We start from the raw sequence: 8,392 nt of genomic DNA, 5'->3' as shown, positions 1-8,392 counted from the left end.
TTTTTTTTCTCTCCCTCTCAAACTGCCTCTTTTTATAGTCTTTCCTGTCTCTGCCCCCTCCTCCTCCTTTCTCTTCTGGGTGAGCTGGAAGTGCCTGGGGCCTTTGTCTCACCCCAGCAGCCCTGCAGCTCCTGAGGACTCTCTCACGGCAAGTCCTGCACTGCGCCACTTTGGTTCATTCCCTCCCCTGCTACCCTTGGCTGGGCTGGGCAGGGCCGTGTATCACCTGCTAGGTGCCAATGTACCACCGGTGGTAAGCATACCACCGGTTGAAAAGCCTTGATGTAGAATAAAATAAGAAAATCCTTACTCCAAGGGCTGAAAAATTTGACCTAGGCAGGTAAAGTCATCTTCAAGTCCAACTTTATACTTAGTAACTTTATGAATCCAGATACATGGTTTTCTTGTCACAAAACAAACTTACAACTGTTGGATTTCCTGGAGTTCTTTTATCCATGCAAAGACTGGTTCCAACATTAGATCAGCCAAAATTAGTTAGGTATTGTTATTTAGAATAACCTTGGAAACTGTTCCATTATACGTGTGTACAAAGAAACTTTTTTTTGCAGAAGAACAAGTTCTGGATTCTGGACTTTGCTGTAGCAATTCCAGTAGCATCAGTATTAATTCTTTCGCTGCCAAGTTTTACTTCTAAGTTCCCAAGGTCTTCTGTAAAAATAACAGAACAAAGGTTTGAGACTCACTTGTGGGTTGCAGGCCAGAGCTTGATTGCTTCTTAGAGTGCCATATCTAGGCTGCAAAAATCTGGACTGCCATTAGATGACAGCCAATATATCTGTGATTGCATCTAGTAGTCATCTAGATTCTGGCCAGACAGATTAGGTATGCCTACCTCCCTGTGCATTATTGCTTGAAGAACTGGGAGGTTTTAACAGTTTGGACAAAAACAAGACTATAGGCAAATATAGTCACATACTTTCCAGTTCGTTTAGTTTTAGCTTTATTTAGGAAGGAAGATCAAAACCACTGTAGGAAAGCCAGAGATGTTATGAAAAAGAACTGGAGTTTGACAGATAAAATAATACTTATTCAGATATTTAGGGGGAAAGTTTCAAGTATGCAGTAAGGGTTAGCAAAAAAAAGGCCCTAATAAGTTGATAAATTTTGAGAAATTATTACTGTTATGTTCTTGTGCAGAGCTAGATTAAGGACCATTTATGCGCTAAGTGCAGTTCAATAATGGTGCCCCTTGATGGAAGGGAACTCTCATGAGATGGAAACAAATGTGATGTCTGATGACATTTTCAAACTAATCTTTTTAAACTTTAGTCACTCACCATGTCAGAGAAAACTTCTAAAAACAATACAGGTTAATATTGAATGTATGGCAAATAAGGTCAATTACTAAGACATCAATCAAAGTTGACTATGGCAGTGTAAGAGTTAAAGGCATGATAAATAGGAGAGAGAGAAAAAAATCTCCGAGGTGCCTCCTTTTCCTTGGTGCTCTAAACATGTCTTATTTTACTTAATGGTTAATCCAGGGCAGTTCTCATAGGAGCTGAAAAATGAAAAAAAAAAATCTGATTTCCCTTGCAGGTGAATTCAGGTTAGAGCAGAACTTTTAGTCAGGCACACACCCCTGTTGGTTTTTCATTGGACATTTGCCACAGCAAGTTCTCTTAATACTTTCATCATTATTCATGTATGAGGTTGAAAGACTTTTATAGTTTCAATAGATTTTATACATTCACTCCCCAAAATAAGACCATTCTCATCAAATCCATCTCTATGGTGACTGAAGAGACAAGTGGTGATGATGGTGGTGTTAGTGGTCAAAAGCTAAAGCTTTTTTTGTGTTAACTTGGTAAAAGTGACTGATCTGGAAGTCAAATGTTATTAACTTTAATGAATCAGCTTTAATGGCTGTGTGGATGCTACACTCCTCTAATAACAAACCAGACTGACAGATTAAAAGCAAATACACACAAGATAGGGCATATCATTTTTGAGAATTGGAAACTGATATGACCTTTGCTTCCTTTTAAAATGCAACGCTCCTTAAGTGGTGGTAACATCTAAGACAGCAAAACGCAATCTTCTAGTCTTATAGCAAGTTGGCAGGTTATTATCAAAAGAAGAAAATACACTGTTAGTATCAGAGGAAGAAATATTTTACGGGACCCCCCCTCCAAAATGACTAGAAAACAACCAAGAGAGACCAATTGTCTTGTTTTGTTATAGTTGTTGGCTGAGAAAAGAAGGAATATGTAGAACTGAGTCCCACCACTGGAGTTGCTAACCCAGTGTAGTAGACTTTGACAGACTGGCTATCTGCTGCAGAACTTTACTAGCCATATCTAGAGACACTAATGACTTTTGTATGCCCAAGACCATGTCCCCCTCTTTAATCTTCTTGCCCTAGTGGAGTAAAGTGATACATATCACAAATCCATACCAACAAAATGAGTAGGCAAAAATCAGACTTAGACTATTGAGACTCTACCAATGCAAGACTGAGAGGAGGCATGACAATCATTTCCAGGTACCTAAAGGGAAGCTACGGGAAAGACAACCACCCTTCTTTGATTTTATTTTTACTCCTTTCATGAATCAAGTACCATTTAAAAAAATGTAAAACTACTTCAAGTTAGTGAAACACGCACATCATTCTAAAACCTAGAGCCTAGGTCAACTGTGGCCACAATAATGACATATAAGAAGTATAATTTTCTAGCAGGAAGTGATAAGACAACCAGGAAGCCATCCTAGAAAGTTAACACAGACTTTCCAATTTTGAAATAAGTCATGTGCTTCTAAATTACTCCTCTGGCACTTGCCATTTGCAGCCTTGAAAACATGTTCTTGGGGAGTAGCTATATAAGTAGATTTCCTCCTGCTCGACCCTTATCAGCAACCGAATGTCTTAAAGCAATATTTGTGTTCTCCTTCAATGTAATTTTCAGTTTTGTCTCTTTGTGTTCTTTCCCCCATTGCTGGAGAGATTTATATGTGGAAGCCAGGATGCCTGCAAGTTCACTTGTCTTCGTAGAGATTTCTCAGGGACTGCTACTTTTGTTTTACAGAACCATAAAACATATGGGGAGACACTTGGGAATAAATAAATGTGAGATCATTTGAAGTTGAAAAAAAGACATGACAAATAGGTATGACAAAGCTTTTCCGCTCATGAAAAAAGAAGGGAAAAAATATATATAAAAGAACTATATATATAAAATGTACACAATAAACAGACTGAATTAAAAATAGTTCTCATGCTTATTTGCCTTTTGTTCAAGTAATGTCTTCATTATTCCCCTGTCTTAGATATGTTTACTCTGATAATTAAAATTTTGGACCAGGGATTAGCCTGGAATTTCCATGGAAAAACTAGCAATTACATAAATATAAACACTGCATGCTTGCATGACTTAAGTGCTTTCATTTTTGTGACAAAGATTAATTTTATCTACTTCTCCAATGTGCTATTAGAGTATGCAAAATATTCAAATTCTGGAAATCCTTCCGTTTGGTCCATCTTAATATCTTTCTATACTTTAAGGCTCAGGTCTATTTTTGTAACCTCTCCAAACACTTTTAAGATTAAAATGCAACAACACCAATCTTATTTCCTTTCCACTCCCTTTTGTTTTGTAAAATTTTTGATCATCTTAGCTGCTGAAGAATTTTTAGAAACTCAAAAACCTTCAAATACTTAAATCATTTTTGCACCCAAGAAAACCACTTTGGCATTTCTATGATCCCACAATGTCAGCTGTATCTGAGAACTAAGCTGATATATTTCTGGCTTAGTCGCAATAAACGTTTAATTCATTATTCATTTACTTATTATTAATATTTTATTATGGTGTATTGCATAGTTAGCAAGTTGTTTAAACTGGATTTGGCATTTTTATCCACTTACCAAGCTCTTCCCAAAGACCTGGGGTAGGCAGATGTTGTTGTTTGATAATATTAAAGATGAAGGATGTTAGCTGTTCCAAGTAAATCTGCTTTTTGCAATTGACTGCAACTGTCTATGCCTATGATATTCAGGTTGTGCTCAAGATGTTTTGGGGGGATTGCACCCAATGTGCTATTAATATTGGTATTGTTGGTACTGTCTTCACGGGGGGGGGGTTTGCCACAGTTAAAGACTTTATATTTAATGGTTTTCTCAAGCTCATTCTCTTCTGTTCTGCTGTCTCCATTTATTTATCTGATAAAGTTTATATTGCTGCCCAACTCATCTCAATGACTCTGAGCAGCTTACAAAAATATTGCCCACATCCACTATCCAGACTTTTTTGTTTTTCTTATTGACAATTGATAAATCTGGGAGTTATGTGACAGCTGCCATAAAAATGTGAGAAATTTTAAACCCAGTTTAATATAAAAATTGGATGAAGTCATGGATCTTCCCAGATTTCTGGATCTACCTATTTTGGCAAAAACAAGGAAACAATCTGTTGTAGGCTGATTTTGCAGGTGAACTTCTGAATTCAAGCTGCAGAAAATTGCACCCTCTGGTGTTCATCTGAGAAAATACATATTGATTAAATCGCAACTGTTTTATTAATCCAAATTTAAGACGACATCCATCAATAGAAGAATAGATAAAAATAAAATTCTAATCATAGAAAAATTACCAGATTCTCTATCTGGTAACTGCAGAGTTACCAACTCCAGCTGAAACCAGTCTTAGAGATTTTCTCCACCTACTCAATAAACATCTACCTATATACAATTAACAGAAAACACACTCCCAAGGGTAGAAGGCAGGCCCAAAATCTCTAACATCTAGTCTAGTTGAACTAATAACGACTGATAAAATTGTTTGTTTGGCTATAAAATGAATTATTTTATTTTCCATTTTCCAAACATTCTCTTTCACACACAAACACACTGTGTACATGCACACACAGAGACAGGCAGATAGACACAGATTGTGTGTGTGTGTCAAGGAGAGAAGAGGAGACGAGAAGGAAAGGAAAGGGGACAGAGATTTGTGGTTGTTGTTAGTTGCGAAGTCGTGTCCGACCCATCACAATCCCATGGACAACGTTCTTCTAGGCCTTCCTGTCCTCTACCATCTTCTGGAGTCCATTTAAGCTCTCACCTACTGCTTCAGTGACTCCATCCAGCCACCTCATTCTGGATAGAGATAGGAAAAAGGAAATGTAGGCTGCCAGGCCAATTTCCAGATGAAGATTGTCTGTCCGTCCGTCCGTCCATCCATCCATCCATCCATCCATCCATCCATCCATCCATCCATCCATCCATCTATCTATCTATCTATCTATCTATCTATCTATCTATCTATCTATCTATCTAATCATACCTACCTACCTACTTACCTATCTACTAGGGTAGCCCATTCAGCATGTGATTCTGGGTGGTTTATAACCAGTTAAAATTATGGGTAATAACAAAAATAACAAAGCATTTGTATGAATAATTAATAAATTCTGCAATCAACTGAATACATAACCAACTTAAAATGAGCCCGCTTAACCACCTGGTCCAAAATCTGGGAGAATAGCTAGGTCTTCACAGCTTTATGAAAGACCAGGATGGGGACTAGCTGTGTCTTGGGAGATAGTCTCTGTTCTACAGGGCAGGCACAGTGAGAGGGAAGGCACGTCTCCCGGTCCCACCAGATGGCACTGTTTAATAGAAGGGATTCAAAACCATCTTGACCAGGGGTCTTCAAACTTGCCCCTTTTATGACACGCTGGCTGAGGAATTCTGGGAGTTCAAGTCTACATAAAAGGGCCAAGTTTGAAGACCCCAGATCTTGACCCTATCAGATGTTATGGGATGGGTGGAAATAACAGATAGTTCCACAAATAACCAACCTTTTAAGTAACAATTAACATATTGAATTGCACCTGGAAGATTACTGGAAGCTTGCAAAATAGTTGTATTAAACAAGTGTGTCCATAACTATCAGTTCAGTGCAGAGAGAATTGATATACAGCTAGCTAAAGGGATTCACATTCTCTTTGGTCACTTTTCTTGTCACCAATCACTTTTCTTTGGTAATGTAGCAATAACCAATAAAGGGGAATATTTGTAGCTCAGGGTTGACATAAGGCCTTCGTGGTGCTGTCTGAGCTTGCTAGTTTTCTTGCAGATGTTTCATTACCCACACCAGCACTGATGATGTTACCTAGTTTGGGTAATGAACATAACCAAGAAAATAACCAAGCTCAGAGAGCACCAAGAAATGTAGTAAGCTTCCAAGTCAGTTTAATGAGAAAGTTTCCTTTAGGTCTGCTCTCAGATTGATGATGCAGCAGACCTTCATATTTCTTTCATCTATCACAATAGTTCTGCAGGACTTCAGTTCACCAGTGGCATGACAGATGCATAAAACAAGTTACATAAAATATATACAGTATTTTGAACTAGTTAGAATTAGAAACAAACATTTGAAATAAATTACTGGGTATTTAAAAAATCCTAACGTTTGAATATTTTGCATATTTAGAATGAAGTAGGTTTTAAAGTGTGTGATTTAATGAGAAGGGAGTGTGATTTCAGAAGTTCTTGAAACTTCTGAGAGTTTTCATATTCCATTCAATAGCACCTCTTAAAAATGGTTGCCATTTTGTTTTATCAAAATAGTTTAAAATTAGATTAAATATTGGCTTATATGGGGGAGAGTATTTCAAACAATATGCAAGACTGTTCACTCTTTTCTCTGGAGTTGCCCCATTTAGCCTGAGTCTTTTTAAGGATAAGTGGGTTGCAGATTAGAGCTTTTGTTTGTGAAAGGGGCAGCCTGTTAAAAGAACAGTATCCGGTTTCAAACTGACATCCATTCTAAAGCCAGCTGTCATTGACAGAGTGTTTTGTGGTAGATACATCAATGTTTTTCTAGCAGAAAGGGTAATGAGCAGGCTGTTAATTCATTCTTAATAGCATGGAATGTGAAGGTGAACAATTAATCCAAAGGAAGTGACATCAAGCCCAAGAGAAGGGTGAGCAATGTAGATGGAGCTAAGAAAATATTTCAGGGGCAAGAATAAATTTCTGTTCAAATCTTTTGTGGCGGACTCTAATCTGAAAATATATTTTTTAAATATTAAAAATGGCTTTTTTTAAATAAATACCTACCACAGAATCAGTTGGATCACATGTTTCTCTACTGTTTTGGAAATTTTGAGTCTCTCATAAAACCAAAAAGAGTAAGTAGCCACAGCAAAGGTGAATTGGTGATAATTGAATGCATTATCGGCAAGAAAATTCTTAGAAGTTAGTAAATATCCATCAAATTAAAAAGAATCTTGGTTATATGCATTAAGGCTTGGGCAAACTGAATAGGAAAATTATTTCCTTTTCTTTACATTTTATTATATTTTTAATCATCCCAATCTAACCAGGGTTCTATAAACGTAAGTGTTTGAAACATTAAAAATTAAAACGAAAAAGATAAAAGTAAAACAGTAAAAATGGTGGGATCCATAAATTCATAACTTGAAAAAAATCATTAAATCTTAAGACAATCTAACAAAATGCTTGAGAGAAGAACCTGAGATAAATATTTGAATATGTGTTTATTCATTTCAGATGCTTTTATGTGGCCTCAATCAAATGAATTTATTTGACCAGACTTTTCTGCATATTGTTGATCCTCATTTGTCACTTGAAAAAGAGATTTGAGTAGAGGCAAATCTGAGAAGATGCAAGTCCTTCAGGTACTTAGTTTTAAAACTCAGGTCCAACTTTAAAGTGAGGATGGACAGCTCACAGCTCTATGGCTGCAAGTAGTCTGAAAATCTTAATTAATTAATTTAGACTTTAATTAAGTCGCTCACAGGGATTCTAGGCAACTTACAAGCAATAAAGCACAGTATAGAAAAAAATTAAAATAAAAAACAATAACAACCCCCCATTACTTAAGAACCGTGATGGCGCAGTGGTTAGAATGCAGTATTGCAGACTAATTCTGCTGACTGCCAGCAGTTCGATTCTCACCGGCTCAAGGTTGACTCAGCCTTCCATCCTTTTGAGGCTGGTAGAATGAGGACCCAGATTGTTGGGGGGGGGGGGCAATACGCTGACTTTGTAAACTGCTTAGAGGGGGCTGTAAAGCACCGTGAAGCAGTGTATAAGTCTAAGTGCTACTTGCAGACCCTGAAGCCTCCTTGAGAAGGTAGAAAAAGCCATTAAAGGCCGTAGAGGAGGAAGGAATGAGAAGTTAAGGAGTATTTAGAGAAGAGAGGACATAGTCTTAAAACTGAAGCAAGCAAGAGAAAAACACTCAGTATAACCTGTCTTGATTTTATTTAGTATAAGATGTGAGAGAGGAAAACTTGTTGTAATATCCTACAACAAGCATTCCTGAAATTTTTGCAATGTCTGTTTCTTGACCTATCTTATCTCGAAAGGGTGATTCAATGATGCACTGTTTAAAATTGTACTA

The sequence above is a fragment of the Crotalus tigris genome, unplaced genomic scaffold (assembly GCF_016545835.1).
Source record: "Crotalus tigris isolate CLP2741 ecotype Arizona unplaced genomic scaffold, ASM1654583v1 scf7180000018777.2418813, whole genome shotgun sequence".
In the NCBI taxonomy this organism is placed as follows: domain Eukaryota; kingdom Metazoa; phylum Chordata; class Lepidosauria; order Squamata; family Viperidae; genus Crotalus; species Crotalus tigris.
Note: the sequence above shows the minus strand (reverse complement) of the source record.